This window comes from Pezoporus occidentalis, unplaced genomic scaffold (genome assembly GCF_034315485.1).
Source record: "Pezoporus occidentalis ecotype Australia unplaced genomic scaffold, CSIRO_AGI_Poc_V1 ctg71, whole genome shotgun sequence".
Lineage (NCBI taxonomy): Eukaryota > Metazoa > Chordata > Aves > Psittaciformes > Psittacidae > Pezoporus > Pezoporus occidentalis.
Genome location: NW_026916062.1, coordinates 1,793,159 through 1,816,095, shown reverse-complemented (window position 1 = coordinate 1,816,095; position 22,937 = coordinate 1,793,159). Strand labels below are relative to the sequence as shown.

Genomic DNA, 22,937 nt, shown 5'->3' with positions numbered 1-22,937 from the left:
TCCCTTACATGATATATTTGTTTTCCCATCAGAAACCACAGAGCCATGATAAGCTGCTGTTAGGATTCTGCAGATCATTCCTTATGCCAGACAGTTAATGAATGGAATATAGCTATTTTAAAGACCTCGGCCTTACTTTATTATATGAGGTGAAGTTTAGCATCCTTGTCCCTCATCAAGGGAGGGCTCTTCTTAGAGTTCACAGATAGCATCTCCTGGGTGCAAGATAGCACATGGCATACACATTCTTGCCGTAAACTAGTGATGGCAAGCAATTCTGGTAACTAAGAAAGAGCTTCCTGGAGCTCATTGCTATTCTGGGACTGCAGTTGTTTGGTAGTTTTATAGGAAGATTTCTTCCTTCACTGCAAGTTCCAGCAGATTCCCTGCAAACAGCTCATTTGCTTGAGCCATGGGTGAAAGAGATTTTGCTTTTAAATACCAATATCTAACACAAAAAATATCTCAGAAAGAAACAGGGAAGAGAACTGAGAAAGGTATTTTGTGTAGAAAAGTGAAATGTTTCTCTCGGTTATGTGAATGAGTGTTTTCACAACACTAAAAACCCATGGGGAAAGACAATCCTCCCTGAAGCAATACACAGCAAGTGCAAAGTGCTGCTCTGAAGTGTGTTACTGCATGCTTAGTAGAAACAGAGAAGTGGTTTATCATGTAATGCAACACATAAAGCTCCCATTTGAATCATCCATGTAAGTGACAAATATGGCTAGCAGCCCAAATGAACCCACTGAAATTTAAGTTTGCAGAATTAGTGACTTAAATTGACAATGAACCTACTTAACATTTATCTTTCAAAAACAGTCATTACATTTTTCCTAAGCACAGTCTTAGGATGTGCTGATTCACAAGCAAAGTCAAAAGATTATTTTCTTAGTGAAGTTCCTTACCACAGATATTTCCAAGCTGCAGGGAGCTGGTTAGTACAGTATTTCTTCCTTTTTCTTCTAGCTGTAAGAATAAGGGGATAAAGCAGAGGAAAGGAGAGAAGGAAATTAAATAAGTGCGTCTGTGCATAAGTACACAGAGTAATCTTTTTTTAAAAAAAAAGCAAAAAAATGAAAAATCACATACATTCTTTTCTAATGTTATTACACCTAATTATAGCTTGTGGTTATCAAGGAGCTATTCTCAATTGGGAATAGGATGAAAACCATTCACTTGAGACTGGAAATAGAACAGGTTGTGCAGTTTTAATGCAGTGCATGCTCTGAAAATGCAAAACTTCTTTCCATATAGTGCACTGAATAATCTTCGCCAATACTGAGTTACCTATGTCCATATTAATATGGGGCCTACATAATATTTTCTTTAAAAGTCGGTGTCCTGGGTTCATCAGTAGCAGTTTTTTCCTCCTTCTTAGTAGCTGGTGCAGTGCTGTGTTTTTGACTTTCAGCCTGGGAACAGCGCTGATAACACCAATGTTTTTAGTTGCTGCTCAGTAATGTTTACTCTGACCAAGGACTGAGCCTCATGCTCTGCCAGGGAGGAGGGGAAGCTGGGAGGAAGCAGAGACAGGACACCTGACCCAAACTGACCAAAGAGGTATTCCATACCACAGCACTTCATGCCGAGGATGTAAAACTGGGGGCAGTTACCCAGAAGGGCTAGATCACTGCTGGGTCGGGCTGGGTATCAGTCGGTGGGTGGTGAGGTGTTGTATTCTCTTCCCTTGTTATTTCCCTTATCGTTATTATTATTGGTGGTAGCAGCAGTGATTTGTGTTATACCTTAGTTACTGGGCTGTTCTTATTTCAACCCGTGGCAGTTACATTCTTACGATTCTCCTCCCCATCCCCCCGGGAGTTGGGGGGGGGAGGAAAGGGAGGGGAGTGAGAGAGTGGGCTGTGCGGCTGAGTTGCCGACTGGGCTTAAACCATGACAGTCAGAGATCAGAATTTTTCTATGCAACTACTGAAAATTAGTAACATAATGAATCACAGCATTTTGTTTTCCTCTCCCCCTCCTTTTTTGGTATATACATATTTTAAAAGTTTAGAGGAAATAAAACCTCCTTTTACATTTACTCCGTCTCCGAAGTAGGGCACACCAACATGAAGACTCTGTTTGCCAATTTGCTTACACTTGAGTAACTTTACAACTGAATGCCCTCATCCTTGCCACTGTTTGGCATAAAGCTTTTACCAAATATACCACAGTACCCTTCTATTTTTTATCCATTAGGAAGTTTAAAGCCCTCAGTGCTTAGGGGTGCTCGTTTTGCACAGTTCCCAGTGTGCCCTTTTCCTTCTGAGCTGTGCCAGGATGCTTGTGCCTGAGGCTGAAGCCTGCTTCTTTAGGACACAATTAGAGAAGTTAGGCTCATCACGACACTTTGAAAGTAAACTGCTCCCAATCACATGTAGAGTTTGTTTGAAAGTATGTCTCAGAAAAAAAAAAAAAGAGAGAACAAAACCAAAGTTTATGACTAGCCTCTTAAAAGATGTAACTGAAAGAGAAGAGGTAAATCTTTCTCTAAGCTGTCTCAGTATATGTTTCTTATCACCAGCAGAGCAAAAGGGAACACCCTGGACAGTCTCTATTTTAAACAGTTATAGCTAGGAATTGCAAAAGCTGAATCATGGAGAATCAAACTCAGTTTACAGTAATGCAGCTGTTTAATCTGCTGTAGACTAACAGAATATTTGACCATGATCAACTTTCCAGAGTACACAGCAAAAGTAGACATGTGCTTATTCTTTGGAAAGTCTTGGAAATGTTTACATCTCAGAGAAGTTTTTGATTCCTTCTGCTGACCTAGTAAATGTAGGAAAAAAAGAAAAAGCATGATGATTTAAAGCAGTCAGCCTTCTGTTGCTGATTATTATGTTTCTATTTCTAAAGGAATTTACACTTTGCAGCTATAAAATTTCCCAGACTCTGGTCTTTCTGTGGACCCCTGTAAGCACAGGTAGCCTCAGTGTGAGGTATGGAAATAAAATGATGCAAAAGTGAAATTCTAACTTATAAAACTAAACAGTAGAGCAATTGTTTAACAGCCTGGGATGACCTTTAGTCTGAAACCAGAGACTTAACCTGGAAATACATATCTTATCAAACTAGAGTGGTGGATATTATTGCACGTTACCTTTGCAAGGTGGCATGTTCCTTCGCATTGACACTTACTGACTGGAAAATTTTCATTGCACTTGCTGCTCAGGACTCCCTGTTTTCCTCTGGTAAAACCTAGCTGTAGCTTTTTGCTGCCAAACACAAATGAAAAACAGCTATCATAAAGCTAAAATAGATAAATAGTCTAAATTAAGGAAAGCATTGCTCAGGTGTTCCTGCCAAGTCGCATGAAGGGCTGCACTTTACATCTGCACCAGGTTAATGGTAGTGATTTTCCCTGCCCTTTGGCTGGATGGAAGCCTCTCCCTACAATACACTCACAGCCATAGCACCACAATCAGCAATTATTCTCCCAAGAAAATAACGAGAGACATAAGGGTACCCTAAAGTTTTATTTATTGTCACCTTGCTGATACACAAAGAGGGTAAAACAAGGTGAGGTTTTAACAGTGACTGCTCTTGGAAAAAATAACCATATTTATATGAAATGGTGCAGGAATACTCTAAGAAGGAAAAAAATCATATCTAAGCAATGAAATATAGTGTCATGGTGATGACAGTGCTATAATAAAAGGCTTTTCAGCCCCTGCAGCGATTCAAGTCTTGCTAGTTTCTGCCCTTCCTGTCAGCCTCCAGAACCACTTCCACTGTTGTAGGAAGATTTGTTTCATATTTTTCTCACAGAATCACAGAATGGTTTGAGTTGGGAGGGATTTTTTCATCTACCTCCAACCCTTTCCATGGGCAGAGAATGGGGTGCCCTCAGCCCCTACTCATCCACTTTGTGTTGCAGTGGCTAGGGCCCTCCCCCAGGATTTTGAGGAAGCTCCTCCAGCTCCATTGCTGCCTGGTAGGTTTGAGGACTGGCACAAAGGAAGAGGTCACTGGCTGCTCTGGGATTTTTCATTTTTCCGTTGAAACAAAGCAAGGGAAATCAAAAAGGTCCCAAACAGAGGAGCAAAACCCTCCCTTTGGAGTTTTGCACCATCCTGGGGATGTCTACAGTTGTGGATTTCATATTATGCATAAGTAAAGTAAGTACATTAAAACAAACAATATTAGGCCTAAAGTTGCATGCTGATTGTGGATAATGAGAAAAGAGGTAGCTGGAATACCATAGACAGTAACACAAGTTTGACTGTATTAGTCTGTGTCTTTCTGCAGAGTGGAGTGCAGTCCTTGTGTCATGTTGGCCAGGGAGCTGAAAGATGAAAAAAAAACCACTAACAGCCATCGTTCTCTCTCCCATCATCCTGTTTTTAATGACCATGCTTTCAATCCAGTAATCTGTGGTGGTGCATGACATCCGATGGCACAGAACTGCTTCAAGTAATATGGATAATATCTGACATAGAGAGAATAACTCAGATCAGTGCTTAAAATTTGATTTCCTAGACATTTCAAGTTATTCAGCACTTAACATTGATTTAATATTTAAAAGTAAGTCTCTTCAGGGAAGTGGAGACAAAGGAAGTGTGAGTGTGATGCCAGCAATGAATGACTAGGTGGTTAGAACAAAACAGCTAGTCTAGAAAGTTAAAGTAACATAGAAGACTGAACTTCTAGTAACTGTGCTTATTGACTAAAGTGGAAAAACTACACAAATTGCTATCTTGAAACTTAACTGTGGAATTCAATACGATAGACCTTATTGCTGGCTCAAAAGATAGGGTAAAATCACTATGAACCCAAACCAACTCCATTTCTTAGTGACAGAGCTCCCAGCACAGTACAATCTCTGTTCTCATTAGAGTCTATAGCAAAAGCAAGGCAAACATGAAGATAAAAGGCTCTTCAAAAAAATAAAAATGAGGGGCACAAACCCAAAAATTCTTCCAGTTTTTCTAGTTATCATTGTTACAGAGATTTGTTATCCCCTCAAGAACTAATTGAAGAAGATTTGCCAACTTCCAGATGTAAAGAACAACTTAACAGAACTACTAAAATTGTTCTGAATAGGAAAAGGAAAAAACAACAAATCCCTAACCATGCTGCTGAGTGTGAGATACTGCACAGAAAAGACTTAAATGAAGTGAGAAAATGAGAGTACAGACAAAATGGTTTCAACTGATTTTCCCCCTGTTCACTAGGCAGGGCCTATCAGAGAAACAGACTGCAGCAAGGAGAGGCTTGGGTTGGTCCCCAGAGCTTGTAACATCAGTGGTAGTCACTCCATCAGGAAGACGATTACAAAAGCCCAAATATAATTTCCTGTGTGGACAGTCCCACCTATGCTGGTTTAACCCAAAAAAATAAACTCATTCAAGTTATCTCCATAGCAGAGACACATCCAGTGCTGCATAGAGCCTGGTATTTGAAGCCAAATTTCACCAATCTCACAGAAACCAAAATAAGCCTTAAAGAATGAAGAAGGCTCAGTACTTCTGTAGTCAAGCACAAGTAAGCTGCTGTTGTGAAACTGTTGGCAGTTGAGTGAAATATTTCTTTTCTAATCCTGGAGGAGTCTGTGCAACGCACGATGTCTGCTCCTGCTTTCTTCCTGTGCTACTGGGCATCAGCAATACCAACAAAACACCCTCTGTATCATACAAGCTGACCATGTATCTGTGAAAGTTGTGCTTTGTAGCAAGACCTTTCCTAATGAACAAAAAATAAAAATAAAAATAACCCCACATATTTTCAAGGTTGGCATAAAAATGTAACTGCAATTCTTTGTCATATTGTCAGAAGACTTTGCTGTATTTTTAGAAACTAGGCACCCAAAAATAGAAGAGTAAGTCTAATATTATTGTCCTTTCATGACATATAAGCCATTACAAAACCACTTTAATCAGATTTTTAAAACATATCTAGTGTTTTTTCTTATTTTACACAGCATATCTCCCAATTAAAATATAAATTGGAGTATCTCTTGATAGAATAATGTAAAATGGATTTTAAATTATATCCTATTCCCTTTCAAAATTCAAGACAGTGAAATGATCATCTGTAGACACTTTAAAGAACACAACTGCAAAAGAATTTTTTTTTTAAGAAGGGGAGGAGAAAATAATTGATTTATTTGTATCATCTTTATCCATAATTGTTCATGTTAAGATGCTCAAAGGTTTTGAAATGTGAAAAGAAAAGCAAGAGGGGAAACCAGGGACAGGGAGGGGGTGAGCAGGAGAGGTGACAGGAAGCAGCAAACGTTTCAAACTGGCACTGCCGAGTGAAGAGTTTGGATAGTTAATCTTGGCGCAATCAGATTCCCAGGCCCTTCTGGACAATTTTTTCTAGGGTGATTTAGTAGCTGGTTTAAAAGAAAAGGCTTAAAGTAAAACTGAATTCCAGTGTTACGACTACTACTACAGTTACATTTGAGAGACAGATGCATGTTATCCTACTGTCTCAGCATCTCAGGTCATAAGAGAGCAATGTTGGCAAAGCCAGGAGATAAGACAAAATCACCACTCTTGAAATGGTGGATCCTGAATTTCTAGACTGAGGCTTTCATTTTTCACTTACTATTGTCTCTTAATGATTTCTTTTTTTTTCTTTCTCATTTGGTATAGTGTGTAACTGTATTACAAGAAAAAAGAAAATGAAAATTAAAAAACTTTTTCAGAGCAAAGAAAAGTTCCCATATAAAATAGGTCCAGAAAATGAGAAAAAAAAAATGATACAACAGTATATAAACCTTAAATGTGTCCCCAAAATGGAAGCAGAATCAGCAGTCCAAGCAAAACAATTGAAGTGGTTGAGCAGCTTTTCTCTTGTGTACCAGGAGGAGGGGTAAGAAAAAAAAAGGGAAAAAAAAAAAAAAATTTTTTTAATAAGAACCATAAGATAGGAGTTCTCGTTGGTTTGGTCATCATGTTGGAACACATGGCCTAGAGTGAAAAAGGAAGAAATCAATGTATATTTCACTATTAAGTGAAAAAGAAATGTCTTTACTATCTTCTAGTTTTCAAAAAAAAAACGCTTATCTGGATGAATTATTATCCCTGCTAGATAATTCATCTACAATCTGAGAAGTATTCCATAAGGTGAGTTAATTAAACTTCAACACCAAACAACAGCAGATAAAAAGAGAAAACTCAGATAAATAAAAATACGGCAAAGTTAGCAAATGCATGATTAACATCACGTTAAAGATGCTAAATACAAGGGATGCATCCAATATCACTTGGGGGTGGGTGGGAGAAAAAGACAAAGAAATGTAACTGAGGCAATGAATTTCTGCAAAAAGCACACACTTAGCAAGATGCTGGTGTTCTGGTGGAGTAAAAATAATCAAGTAGGAAAAAAACTAAGAATATGTCAGTCCTTCTCAAGAAAATAAAGTTTGACCTAAATTTCCTAAATTATAAGGTTGGTGAAGCTGGAACCTGTGTGGCCTTGCATTCTCTAAAGGAGTTCTAATAATGTGTCACCTAACTGGTAACTCAGATTTTTTCCAGCCAGGTCCAGCACTGATCACCAGCATGTTTCACAGTGGAGAAGTGGGGAGTTACTAGGCTAAACAAAATAGAATAGTAAGAAAATATTAGGACTTTTATGGTTACTTTTTTTTACCCTAGTCTGTCTCACTTTGTGAAAATAATAAACACAGAGAAGAAAAGTAATTAGGATGAAAATAACTCCACTGCCAAATAAACTTAATGTTGTCATAAAATCAAAATATGTAAGGAAGATTCAGATCAAGTGGAATTACAATGATGTAAAACCCAGGAGGAGAACTAAAGGCCTACTCATAAACACAAGGGGAAAAACTATCGCTGTATTAAAGCATCCATCACTCCCTTCCTCTTCTCCGCAGAAATAAGAATTTCCAGAGAATAACATATAATTATAGCATCACAGCTGTATATACAGCTCAGAGAATGGTTACTTTGTAATACTTACAAATATATCTCTGCTAACTATTTTATTTGAAGCTTCATTTCTTTTTGTCTTTTGCTTCTAATGATTAACACATCTGGGACCTGGGCACCTGAAATCACCTGAAACGATTTCCTTCTTTGTTTTCATAAAGAAATACTGGCCCGTGTGTCCCACACATGCACATATGCATACACACAAAAGCCATTTTCTACCCTATTTTGAGGATTAAGACTTTACCCTTCTTCTGACACGGAGACAGAAAAAGCTCTCAGGAACGTGTGAATCTGGAAATAGGGGTGGGGAGCCCAGGCAAGGCAGGGACTGGTCTGGTATGTGCACAGCCCTCACTGGGGATGGCAGCTAAACTCTCTGTGCAGGTGCCTTGAGCACAAGGACTGTGCTCATCTTCTATTAATACAATAGGCTGATCACTAAAATAGATTCATCCACACAGCCTTTGTTTTCATTTATTTTATATCCTGAAGGTGGATTGTCAGTTCAGTAGTGAATAGTCTTCCATGGTTAAATCTGTGGCAGAATTATCAAGCACTGTCCACTTACATGTGCTCTCCCATATATTTTCAGAATAATCTAGTCCATTTACATCGTGATGCCATCAGAAAAATATTTTTGACAGAGACTCTTCCAGCCACCTCACCTGGCTGTCCCAGAGACAGGCTTTGTGTCAGATCGAACCATCCTTACATCTTTTTACAAGAGGACAATGACAGATTAAGCACACACTGAGAGTAGAGATGTTTCTAGGCCGGACAAAAGGCCAGCTTTTCTCCTAGAAGGAAAGGACTTGGGAAAACTACTGGCTTTTTGTCAGCATACTAACTACTAGCATGCAGCTGACAGATGTGTTTGCTTAGAACACTAAGGGTGCACAGGGGCAGTGCGATTGCAGTGCTGCAGTGAAGCAGACCAAACACAGTCAAGTTGCCCTTTGGCCACTCAGCTGCCTGCTGCAGGGAGAGAGTAAAGGACTGCAAAATGAAAAATTGCATCAGGCAGTGGGCATATCCCATTTCACTGTGTAATACAAACTTTTCACTGCATCCCTTTTGCTCCCACTGTAATCAAGGCATAATTTTAGTAAGAAAGGCACTCACCAGAGCACCACATGTCCACTTTAACCATATAAATAGTGGCTTTGAATCAATATACTAGGTATTTCATTGTGAAATAAGAACCAAAAGGGGGGGGGGGGGGGGGGGGGGGAATCTATGAAATACATGGACTGGTTTAAAAGGAATTCCAAATACATTGAGCTTTTGAGGACAGCAGCCCTGAGACAGAGTACAAGGTAGGACTAATGTGCCATAAGGCACTTTATGATACTCCAGCCAGCACTTCAAAATCAGCCAAACTTTATTCATCCAAATGAGATTTGTTCAGAACTTTGCCAGAGTGTTCATCAAATAGATTGGTTTTTATCAGGTCACAAACACATTTCAGTTCAATCTTTACATCACTGTCAACATAAGACCTAGATTAAAAATAAAATTTAAAACCTAATGAATTGTTAGAAGGCATGAAAAGAGTCCAGATAAGCTGTGTTTATTTGGTGGCTGACAGAAATTGTTAGTACCTGAGACAAAATGTCTACAGTACATTTTTAAAACATCAAACATTTTTAATTGATTCATTTCAGAAAACTTGTTAAGTAGAAACACAGATGGGGGTGGTTCTTGTAAACTTAGTGATAAGAAGCAAAATACAGAAACTAAAACAATAATATTTGGTGTTCTAGAAAAGCAGATTTGAAGCCTGTCAAACATCTAACTAAATTAATAAGTACCATAAATAATATGACATGTGCTCCTATAGCATGAAACATTTATCTCCCCAGACAGGATTAACTGAATAATTCATAGGTGCTGTGAAATGGGGAATGAATGAGTTTCCTGTACTAATTCTTATAAAAGTGATTACCAGCATCTCATGGGGTTCCCAGTACTCCCCTTTACGTATCTGTTTCGTAACTGACCACTCACTGCTTTTTTCCTTCTGTGCCATCATTATGCATAGAACATACATGATTGTTGCCAGCTAAGATTTTTTTTCTTTTTCTCTTGCAGTTTATATTATTTTCAAAAATCGTGCAGCATTAAACCAGACATTTGTCTTCCATAGAAATAGGACTTTCATGCACAGGACTCAGATCAAACTCATTTTACAGGAAAAAAAAATACAAAAAAAAAACATTCTAAAGTTGTTGTTTGGGTCAGAGATTGTACGGAGATGCTCACAACTGCTTCTTTATTAGCTGTCAAATGCAGTTTGTAACAGGTGCTTTTTCACTGCTAAAGCCCCATCCCTAGAATGATTTAATCACAAAGCCAAGTAAAGATAATGTTTTTGTGGAATCAATGAGAATCTAATTAGTGTATGTGTCTACTTGGGTTTATCTTGACTCTTCTGGCATTAAAAAAGGGATGCAGCTTTCACGGCTTCTGTCTCAGCCTTGTGCAAGCAAACATTCTTGAAACAGTGGAGTTTTGCACTGACCAACACACTCATACCATGCAGTACATTAGCACAACTCTTCAGCTTCCCCTTTAGACTGGGCCTGCATCTGCCTTTGCTCTACATGGGTGCCCAAATACCAAATATAGTTTCCACCTTAACAAGGCAGTTGTAGCAGAGGCTACAGTTTTCTTTCCAGGCAGCAACAGACAGTTCCTATTAGAAAGAGGAAGGCTGTAAGAGTGAAAGCACTGGGAGTGAAGCTACTGGCTACACTCACAGAGAGAACCAAGAGCAGGGGAGGGAGCCCACGGGAACCTGAGCAGGTTTGCGTTCCTCTCTGCTCCTTCTCTATGGTAGAAAGGAATCAGTTTCTTTTCATTCCCACATTTTCTTTGGGAAAGAAAAGCAAGGCCAAGATCATGTGCTGAATGCTGAGTCATTGCTTTGATTTACGAGTCTGTTGCAGTTTGTGTTTGATCACTGCATGTTGAGTAATGATTCAACATTGCCAATCATTAGAGTCAACTCATCTCCACAGCTAAAATGGTCTCCATAAATATACAGGAAATGCTTAGTATGACTAAAATAATACACAATTTTATAGATTTTTATTTTTAAAACTTGTTTTAGTTGTTTTTCTATATTTGCCCCTTTACTAGAGAAGAATGAAAAGTGAGCAACACTATTCATTTGTTCTAAACTAAGAATTTTATAAACGTTACCCAAAGCTATTAACAGCTACATTTTACCAGTAATGAGGCAATTGTGGAAATCACTGCAGGAAATTAGAGGCATTATCTGGAGCTAAATTCATGTCTGCTTTCTAGCTTAGCAAAGAAAACAAGTAAATAAAAAGAGGACGCTGTCAGTAGTACGAATGCATGCCGCTCCTCAATGACAGAGGGTGAAGAACCTAACCAGAAAAGCACCCAGTTTAGCAAAAAATAATTTTCTTTCCTGTTTTTCCTCATATTTGTCTCTGGTAAACTATACTTTCCCCTTAAATCAGCTCTGCATAGAGTCCCATTTGGCTCAAGACCACTCAGTTCTCTGGGTCCTAAGCACAATGCAGCTGTGCCTGGTGTTGCTGAGATATAAATGGATTACCATCTCAGTGGGTTTTAAAGCCACAACTAAGCTTATTAAAACTGAGACATTGCACAAAGGGCATTCAGTTCTATTAATCCTGATCTTTACATTCAGTTACATTCAGTTTATTGCAGAGCACTGCAGAGAAAAGTGACAAAGTAATTTTTCCGGACCCAAGTTTACAGCAAGTATTTCTTTGAGTAGGAATAGCCTTCTTTTCAGCAGGCTAACATTTAAGAATTAAAAGAATGTATAAAGCAATTTTCGTTTTGGTTTTTTTTTTTTTTTTTTTTGGCTTAGAGGAAGCTAATCCTTATATCCTAGCATGCACTAAATCAGCTTGGTAAGAGATACTTGCATTGCTGAAGCTGACAGAGTTTTGCTGCTGCCGACAATAGATGAACGAGTTAAACTTCACTCACAGTGAACACCGTCCTACATTTCAGAAGCTGAATAATCATTAGCTTTAATTTCCAAACATCTGATGCAATAGTGATTTCACTTGGTAATCTATATTTTATGATTCTTCTCTCTCAGATAAACATTAGATTAGTTTCATGATGTCTAAATAGATGTTGGTATCTGTAGAGAACTAAAAGAGAAATGAAAAATGGAACACTTAGAGAAAACAGTTTTCTCATTTCCTCTTCAATTTTTCTTTTTTGGGAAAATAGAGCTTTTTTACTTCTCTGAAATCTTACCAACCTTCCACAATATTTGTATGCTGTTACAGATTTACTTATATTTACCATATTTCTGAGGCCAGCAGAATAGGCTATGATGCTGTATTAGTGCTTTATTCATAGTAGGATTTCAGATGAGTCACAGATTTCTGTAGCAGCTGTTGCAGGCCTTGTATTGCCACTAGGCTCTGACTCAGAGAGAGAGATATTGCACTGGTGTACCGTGGCTATAGTCTTAATGATCTCTACAATACAGAAGCCATTCAATGTAGATGATGGGAAGTATCAATGACATCTTGATGCAGAGCATATCCTGAAGGCATAATGCATGCAATATGCACTTCACAGGTTTTGTGACCTTTTCAGAACTTATATGGAAGTTCTGCACTGCAGAAGATGAGGAAATTCTGTATGCAGAAATTTGTGACTGCTGCTGGTCAAAAAAAAAGATTCACTTCCTAGCTCACAATAAGAAAAAAAACAAAAACAAAAAAAAAACCAAAAACACCACTTCCTTGCTCATAGTAAAAAAACAAAACAAAACAAAAAAGAAACACTTCCTTGCTGATGATTAAAACAAACACCACTTCCTTGCTCATGGTAATAAAAATCTGCAGATTCGCTAAGGACCACTAATGTCCATGAGAACTTTCAGAGGTCCTGCTGAAAATCTATACATTCATAATACAGAAGAAAACAGACCCCATGTGATACCAGAAATTTGGTTGGAAGTTTAGCTAGATCTCTGCAGAGGATTGGAAAGCATCTCACACATTCCCAATGCTATCATAAAAGCTACAATTTCTGAGTTCTGAGGAAGAACTATCATCAGCACAGACACAGATAAGACTTGGCATTTTCAGCTTCAATAGCAAGAACTCTGCTAAGCTTCCACCCTTGAGTGATGCCATCTGTACAGAAACATTAAGCCCATCTTTACCTCTGAGGTCTCGTGTTAAACTGACATACTCAGCTACATTCAAATTTAGAGCAGATAGATAACCTGCTACACCTGGGGATAGGTACATAAAGTACAGCCACTTGTTCTAAGTGCTCAGCAAGTAGGACCTGTGATCATCTTGTTTCGGTCAAGTCATCCAGTCAGTTATTAGGCATAACTTTGGATTAATGGAAGATAATTGTATATCTGGCTCCTTGTATACCTTTCTAACATTCCACTTGCCAGTCAATGCTTATTTAATTTGATTTCATTCCACTGCCTTTATCTCAGTATATCTGAAATGAATTTGACCTATTAAGATATAAACAAAGTAATAGACAACATGCATACACAGATTTAACAGAATAATAACGTAACAAGTTATGTTTCTGAAAACAGAAATAGAACAGTACATAATTGTTACAGTGTGAAGATACATAAATAAAAAGGGAGGGAAGGAGAATGAGCTAAATCATTTGTTAGACTGCTGATTACCAGACTGATATTTTTTGGTATGTCAAACATCTCAAAAATAAAACATGAATTCTCACCTCCTTAACACTGAAGAATGGGCATCTGTCATGTTACATTCACTCCATCTATATTAGGACCTCTATGAGCTTTTCAGAGACTATCATGCTGCATGTTTTCATTTTGCAATGAACCCAGAACAAGGACATTATTTTGTTAAAGGTCACGCAAAGCATCAGCTCAGAACACTCTGTAAGTAAACTATTTCATAAATGCACATGATTAGAATATTTCATAAGGGCCCAATGTTGCAAGGTTTTGAGCACAGGAGCAATGACCTCATTCTCCAGATCCATCTGTATTTATCACCTACATGAAAGAATACACATTGTAAATGCCTACAAAAATATCGACACAACAGATAAATCTATCAAAGACAAAAATCAAAATACTGTTGTTCTATAATGGTAAATATTACCTCTGTGTGACTAGGTATACACTAGATAAAGTGTGTGCAAACAAATGTGTAGTTAAACTGCAAGTGAGGTGTTTTAGTTTGTTACATTGGCTGTTCAAAAGCTCCTGAAACAAAATATAGATGAATCTTCTTTATCAAACGTAGTATGGCTGCCTTGCTGTCTAGGTAGTCATAGCTTTTTCATTGTGACACTGCAGAGCTAAATGAATGCTGAAGATGGACTCTGCTGTATTAGAAAGTAAAATTCCATGTCATGTACATCCAACATGATTACATTCTTCATTAGTAGTAACATTCTTTCAAAGTTTATATAAAATTGCCCTTCTGTCCTTCATCTTTTTTTAATTGTCCCACATTACCTTGCTCTAGAGAGGACAGAAAGAAACTGGACAATGCAACAGTAAGGTCATTGTGGAATAATACTTATTATTATAATAATGATTTACAGCACAACATGTCACTGTTGGGCTTTTTTTTTAGTCAGAAGCAGGTTTTTTGTTTGTTTTACTGACTAGACAGTAACATGATGGGTTCAAAACTACTGAAAAAGATCTGGGCAGTATCCTTGCACTCCTAGGGTCAATAGCAAAAGGGACTGTCATGTTCAGCGTGTCCAGGATTTCTTTCTGAGCTCTTCCTTTTATTGACAGATGTAGAATATGTCAAAAGACGGAAGTATGAAAATGAAACTTCTTTAGGAACTTTAGAAAAATGATTTCTGATCAAAGTCTAAACTGGGCAGTGTTTCGAGTGTGTGCTAAAGCCTGTCATAGCCAGCATGCTGTGACTTCTAACTTGTGACAAACTGGCTTTGTAACCTTTATTTTCTACATTTTTAAAGACATTCTAGAGACAAAGATAAAAATTCCATCATGCAGGTTATTTTCACTTTCCATTAAAACTATCAGATTTAAATCTAAACTGTCTGATGCCTTTACTGTCAAAATTATTCTTTTACAGATGGACTCATCACTTGCTGAAATGAGCAGTAAACTTCAGGAGTACCCTGACAGTAACAAGTCAAACCTTACCTGTTGCCAGAGTTATTACACATTTGATTATTACCCAAACAGCCCAAGAGTTAGACACTCCTAACCAAGGACTAGAACAAGCACCCACCTCAGTGCTGAACACCAGACGTTTGTTTATGAGTCTGTAGATAGCATGAGCTTCTTGATGTCCTAAAAGCACTGTACTTTGGTAGCTAAAGAAACTTTATCCATTGTTTTAACTCCCAGGCCAGACCTCTCTTCCTCTGATTTACGCAATGTTCTCTTACTCTTATCTTCCCTACCCACAACTATTTCTTGACTTCAGTTCTCAATGCCCTAATCACACTTCATTCTCCTTGGCACATGGTTGAATCCAGAAGTGACACTGAAAAGCACAGAAATTTGATTTTTTGTCTTGGTTTAATGTTAGTCTAGTAATGGCCTTCCTGGTACTGGGGAAGACACTGGGAAGAGCCATTACAGGAGAGAATCCTGTTCTGTCCCCATTGTCCTGGAAAACTGTGTAACCTTCAGAGATTTGGCTGTCAAATGCTGACTGTGCTGAGAATGTGAAAGCTCAGATGTTCAGAGTCATGACTCGCCCAGTTTCAGTTGACTTTATTTTCACTTTTTTCTGAGCAATGTCATAAAGCATTCCCCTGATGATGAGGCAGATCCCCTGCATCTCTGCAAAGGCTCTGCAGTTCCTCAGCTAAACGATCAGTTAACACAGGAGTCCCCCACCACATATTATTTTCTCTCTCTTATAAGGCTATCTGCTCATATTTGGGTGCAGTCATATCAGGGAGAGACCAGAAGGTATGGAGATCTGTCTTCAAGCTCACATCTGCTATACTGCAGGGCAACTGATAGTGCCCATTGCACTGCTACCAGATAGAGTGACACTTGCTCACTCTCTCCAAAACACAGAGCTGACTCATGCACTACATTTCTTTGTTTAACAGAATCTATTCCGCTTTGGGTAGATTTCAGATTGATGATGCATTTTTGGTTTATGGTTTCCTTCTCCTTACTAACATTTGAATATTCCTATTACTGCAGCTCCCGGTGGTATCTATACGGGTAGATATTTAAACCTCTTCTAAGTCCTTTGTGTAACTGCCTGGAAAACTGAAAGCATTTATTTTGAAAGAGGTTCCCCTATTCTCTTTCCTTATTCTCCCTGAAACATGTATCTGATTTGATACGAGTATTTTATCTGAAAAGTATCTGCAACTGTTATAAATTTAAACTCCAGGGGCCTTGCTCACCATCCAGTTATTCCATGTTTACAGTGTCACAACATCTTTAAAAAGGGTTAAAGCCAGCATAAAATGGAAGAAAGCAGCAGCAAATTTTACTGTTGCTATCAATACAAAGCCGTATAATTTAAATTTGCATCAATTTCTTAAAGTAATCACTGAACAGAGGGATGAAATGGTCATGCTGTATAATTAAGACCTGTGTACAGGACTTGTCATTGCCCTTTTAGCATTTTCTTAGATGGTCTGCCCTCACATAAGAAACCAATCTCATATGAACATCTGCATTTTGTTTCTCTTCTGTGGTTTTAAACTAGTATTTGCGTAAGTGTGTGATCAGCCACAAAAGTGGCCATCTGGTTGGCCACACTCTTCCTGATCCATTTTCTTCACATGCCAACAATACTTGCTCCTGTGCCATGTTCCTTGTGTGATAAATCTGCTCACCACAATACTATACTGAAAGTACCAGCACAACTCTTTCAGTTTCTGTCGGCTGAGCAATGTGCTTGTGTGTTTTGTCACAGCTTCACAAACATCAAGGGATACCTGCAGAATGCTACAATAGCCTTGAACCTGCTATGAATGCCAAGTAATCTGCCAAGAGTGCAAATCTTTGCCTCGTTTTCTAGCAGAGTTTTTATGCCAGGCATAGTGTTCTTCCTTCTCATATTTTCTACAGCTGTGAGTGATTATCAAGAGAGTCACATACAGACCTAGAGATTCACATTCGCCTTTAGCTGTCTGCTTTTGTATGACTGCTTGTCCTGTTTACCCTGTTGTAGCATATAAAGTCCTGTGGGTACAGCAGATAGGTATTGGCAATCCTGTAACCATCTCTACTGTGGACCTATATCCAGTACTTGAGACCATGGAAGCCCAAGATGGTAGTCATTTCAGCCCAGCCTTGCATGACATTGGACACTGCTGGTGAAAGGCTAAGCACTGCTGTTTGCACTGTTACTGAGGCCAGGACCCCACTGCAGTGGAGCTAGCGCTAGTCAAATGAGTATCAAGAAAGGAACTTTCCTGAAAACAGCTCAAATCATAAATAAATGGAATTAAAGCAGCCAGTAAGTGTTTATGTAAGGTCACACAACAGGGCCCAAGGCACACTCAGAAAAATAATATAGGTATCTCACTTTTTCACATTCCTGTAAAGGTACAAACAAATACGCAATCCCCAAACATATAACCTTTGCTATGTCATGAAGTTACCCTAAAATACATTTGAAAGATAAAAGAAATCTTCCAAAGTTGAGAATTTGGAAGTCATGCGTGTCAACTCCTAAAAAAGTGTATGGCACAATCAAGACACCAGAGATCCTCAAGTATCTCCTTTCACATAGCCTCTCTCTGTGTCTATATCCATTCTGCTATTCTTATGTGCAAATTGAATTATGGGAAAGCCTATTTCAGGAAAAGATAAAAGAATAACTTCCCTTCTCTCCACATGTAAAAAAAAACCCAAGATATTTCTCAGAAAAGGATAGTGAGGTGGATTTGAAGAAATATTGATACATCCACTTTTGTTGACCAGAATGAATGTTCCTGATTGCACATTTAATACTATCTGTACAGTATTTTCAAGGCCAAATCACAAAACAGAACAAGAACTGACTGTAACTACATTGCACCATTGTGAACATATCTGTAGGTTAGCTGCTTCCAACTACCACAGTTCCTTTTAGCATGTGAGATTGTATATTTTTAGGAACTAGCCTACCTGATGTGGGCTGTTGTAACAGAACACCTAGGTCTTGTAACACATGGTGTTACAGGATGCACATTAGAGAACTTGCCCTTGCAGATTTCCACTGCCAAACAACTGCGAGTTTAGGTCTGTGCTAAGGAACTATGTATCCCTAAGTCTTTTTCCTCCAGTGCCCCGAATGTGAATCTAACAGTGTATAAAGGAAATTTGAGTAAAGGACATCTAGGCTCAGGTGTAGATCTGGGTCTACAAAGAAAGGATATATGGATGTATCATCTGTTTGTTACACCCTGGATCTGCTTTGTTTCTCTGGGTTTTTTTGCTTTCCTATGCTTTTCTTATGCACTCAGACACTGCTACAACAACTGAGTGAGAGAATAACAGGAACACATGCTAGAGTTTCTATAAATCAGCCTAAAGGTTAAATTATCTGATGTGTTTTGTGGTATGTTCTATATGTCTAAACATCCACTTACGGGGTTTGAGGTTTCTTTTATTAATTTGTCTTGCCTCAGGGAAGGAGAAATTTTGTCTTTCATAATCACAAAGGATACACACAATATAAATTTACACTGGTTTGTAAAGATCAAACACATTCTATAATGAAAACTTCACAGCCTGTTTCCAGAGGTGATATATTTTTAAGCCCAAGGGATGGGGTACAGAACAGTTAAGAGCAAAGTACCATTACATAAACAATAGCAAGCAGAAGACAAATTAATTCTTCATATCTTGCAGTGAGATACTGGTAAGTTTATGTGAACATTGGATAGACTTTGCTTCCTTATAGAGTATAGGCTAGTTGATGTATTTGATGTCACACTTGAGAAAACAAAAGATTCTTTCGTTCCTGTTAAATCACACAGAAATTCACTGGGAGTATTTGAAATATCAGCTGAGAAATGCCAAATAATTTAAATAAACTTACTTTAGAGATATATTTATCTGAGAAGATTAAACAAACCTGAGAGATTTTGAAGTTCAGAAAATATCAATGACTGAACATATAATTTCTTAAATAAAATTTCTTTTCACCATTTTAATGGCTTCCAGTAGAATTTCAAAGCACTTTATCTGTTCTGCTCATAGCGTAGACAGAAGAAGCTTATGCTTAGATATACACATAATGGATTTTAAAATCAGTACACAAAGCCTGCATTATTCTTTCAGAGGGTCAAAGAAGGTCAAGAAATCAAGAATGTGCTTTTGCTCTTTTGAGCACATTGCTGTTTTAGTCTCCAGCAATACCATACATAGACTTCTAGCTGATAGGAAAATTAGACCCATGTGAGCTAAAATGGTTCCTTCCCTGTACCTTTTTAAATTTTAGATGTAGCTATTTATACAATTTCATTAAGAACTTCCCATGCTATGGGAATATTTAATATATTCAAATACAAAGGTATCAGAATGAGAGTTTAACTGCACAGCCTCCAGTTGCTGCAGTATCTTACGAAGCAGAAAAAGGCATAAGCCAGAAATCCTTTCCAGACAACTCTCGAAAAGAAGCAACAGTTAGTATTAATTTTCCCTTCCACTATTGCATGTAACCAGGCAACCTGTTTTTTGCCATATATCACAAAGAAAGATCCCACCACTTCATATACATTAATAGCATTACAGGAAAAATATAGAGCAAATATTTATATATGTCAAGTTTGTGAAAAATTCAAGCCTGCAGAGCTCGTTTTCCCTGTTTATACAAGCATTCATGTTAAAGAGAGTATTTCCTTCTCTGGAAGGCTGCTACAGTAGACAGTTGGTATATCAGAAATAATGGAAACTTCTCTCTTTAAAGTTCCAATCAAATAAGCGTTTATATGATTTGCAAGAACAGATTTTAGTTGGGTTACGTACTCTATACCACTGAAAGCCATTAGAGATTAACTAGGGAGATAATACGGCCTCATCATAGACTGCCTTGCTCTAACCTATAAAACAATGTAATAGTATATGGGATATCTTTGACATATAAACAGGCTTGTAACCAAGGCCTTTAATAATTTTCTTTTACTAGCTCACCATTTCAACAAGTGATGATCCAGAAACAAATATTGGATTCCCTAAATACAGACCATACTCCCAAGTGTATAAACTGTGCATACTCTCAGCTAAGAAAAACTGCAGAAGCCTTTTCTGACCTGTTTATAGCAAAACAAGACTGGTGGTGTGCAGAAATGGAAACTGCTTCAGTGACACAATCTGTATTTAGCACAGAAGTGAAGGGATGGAGCTCGTACACTTGGTTACCAAAGAAAAGAAATAAATACAAGGGCCAGTCGGTTCTGCTGGCAGATCTCGTAGGGGGAAGGAGGAGAAGATAGAAGCTACTGGGCTTCTGGCATAACACTGAAGGTGGAGGGCATTGTTACGAGATGTAGTGGAGTTTCCAACATTTGGATGACAACTGGATTAACTCTTTGTTGTGCAACTAATGGTTAAACTTTTTAGCTTACCATTGAGGCTTTGTAGAATGAAAACCGGGAAACTGGAGACGTTCTTAAGTGATGGTAAGATTTAATAGAACCTTATTCCTTATTTCTTTTCAATCAGTATTCAGACTATAAATTAATAAAGGCTCTTATTTAAAAAAGAAAATAATTGGGTATTAAGCATTCACGATAACTCAGAGTACACAAAAGTTTACCACAAATAAAGCTACCAGTTTTGCTGCTGTGCTACTTTGTGATGCAAACAGTTTCTAAAGCAACTATTCACAATTTTAAATAGCACTTGGCAACACTGGTTTAGTATCTTCTGTACTTAAGTGGGTAAATTTCCAGTTGCCTAAAGATATCATCAATAACCACTATTTGCCAGGGATCTTAGAGCCAAAAAACCACGCTTTAGACATAAAATGTGATTTAAAAGTGTATTTAAATGACAATCCTATTTGTCACCAGCATTGCAGTGATTCAGGGGAAAATGCATGTTGACTGGCATGTATATAAATTTGTAGGGTTTCACAGTCTGGCTGCAGCCTTTTAACAGTAGTGTAGCTGCTATGAATTGCATAAAAAAAAAACCAGACCCACACAAGATCCCTTTTCACAAAAGGGCCCTATTTATGCTGGGAGGGTTATATATATGCTGAGTCTCCAAAATGACTGCTTCAGTCAGGCTTCAATGGAATCTCAACAGAAAACTAAAAGCTGTTTCTCACAGAACATAACTTGCATTGGCCAAGCATCTGTCCATGGCCTTGTGACCTACACCGAGTGTTTATTAAAACTAGATGAGCAGTGCATGTTCTTTCCATGCATTTTGGTTTTCCAGTAAAAAAGCATTAAAGATAGTTGTTTCGACAATCTTTGTTTCTGGTTCAGAAAAAAAAACCACAAACACAAAAACCCAACACAAAGAACACAAACAACCCACACAGATTGCTGCACAGGATGATGCAGAAGAGCATTCCCTTTTGAAAAGGAGTATCCAGCAGGTTTTCTGACCCATGGCTTTTTAAAAAACCCTGCATTTATTTCCCAATGCAGTCTTCTGTGAAGCGAAGTTTTCCTCTTCCCTGGTATCTGAGCTTGGCATTTAAGAAAAATATATTCTTGGGTCACTTTTTTCTCCACGAATAAAGTGCTGCTTGATCAATATACACAAATTAAATTTATGCAATTTTATCAAACAAAAAGGCAGACTCTGCTCCTGTTAATACTACATTCATATGTATGGTCTGTAAAGAAACCAGCAGCAATCTCACACCCGTAATCTCCGTATTTTCTGTGGGGGACAACAGTGGCCTTTAGCGAACGTATGCCTCAAATCCTCTCAACATTCGTAAGACAATAGTAGCTTTATTCTATTCCACACCCTCTTTCGTCCTCTCGGCAGTCAGTATGCTTTACGCCTGACTGAAATGGATGCAAAACACAATTACGCCAAGACAACCTACCTCTAAATCCTATCACCTTTCCTATTTTCCTCTCCATCCCGTTTGTACGGTGGCTGTTTTGATCGAGACATAAGGACAAGATTGCTCAGCCTGTTGCAGTCGCCCGAGTGTCACGCATAACAGCCTGGAAACAGAACTGCCGCCCCTGCTTCAGCCCGACGCGCCTGCAACTGGGACCTCCTCTCTACCAGCCCACACAGGAGGAGAGCTGGGCTTCACTCTGACTCAGGCTGTCAAACTGCGGCACTCCGACTAAGGAGAGGTTAAAAATAAAAAGCTGGGCAACAGTTTGAAAGCTGCCTGTCAGACGGAGAGCGGCTCCGACCCTCTCCCCCTGAATGAGGGACTTAGACCAATGTTTCAAGTTGCCCCACCGCTCCCCTCCGTTTCATCTACACCTCGCTAAACTATGGAAGAGATCAAAGAACGGAGGAGTCCGCCCCGCAGATTACAAGGCTGGGCAGCTCTGCACACTCCCCGGCCCAGCCTGCTGCTCGCCGCTCCCCTCCCTTCTCCGACCTCCGCAACCCGGCCGCTCTCTGCCCCAGCCGCCCTGACAAGCATCGCCGCCCCTACCAGCCCACCTCGCCCCGCCCGGCGCCCCACCGCTTCCCGCCCCGCCGAGGCCGAGCTCTGCCGGAGTCGGCAGCCGTGCCTTCTCGAAGCGGCCCCCGCCCTCTCCTAGCGCCGGGCAGTGGCTCTGTGCTCGGCACGTTCCATTTCCCCCGCGACACGGGGTGAGGGGCACATTGGATACCCCTTACTCGCTCTGGAAAGGGACATAAACCGCTCGCAGTGCCGGTGCCCGGTTCGGCGCAACGGCCCCACAAGGCCGAGCCAGTGCGCACGGGAGATGGTGAAGGGACGAGGAGGCGTGTGGGGGGCGGAGTTGGTAGGTTCCGGAGGGGGCAGGCGGGCGCTGAGGGCTGGCGACGCAGCTGTCACTGAGGAGCGGCGCCGCCGGCGGAGGGAGGCGCAGCTGGGGCGCGGATCCGCCGCTGCCGGGACCCGCCGC

The 22,937-nt window shown here is 39.3% G+C and overlaps 1 long non-coding RNA gene across 1 annotated transcript; it reads right to left on the bottom strand.

Moving 5' to 3' along the window:
* Positions 1 to 2,065: 2,065 nt before the first annotated feature.
* On the bottom strand, positions 2,066 to 22,915 carry LOC134175950 (uncharacterized). Its single transcript, XR_009969209.1, has 3 exons — positions 22,687 to 22,915; positions 3,107 to 3,221; positions 2,066 to 2,775 (listed from the first exon to the last, which is right to left on the bottom strand). It is a non-coding gene; the product is annotated as an uncharacterized LOC134175950 (long non-coding RNA).
* Positions 22,916 to 22,937: the final 22 nt, after the last annotated feature.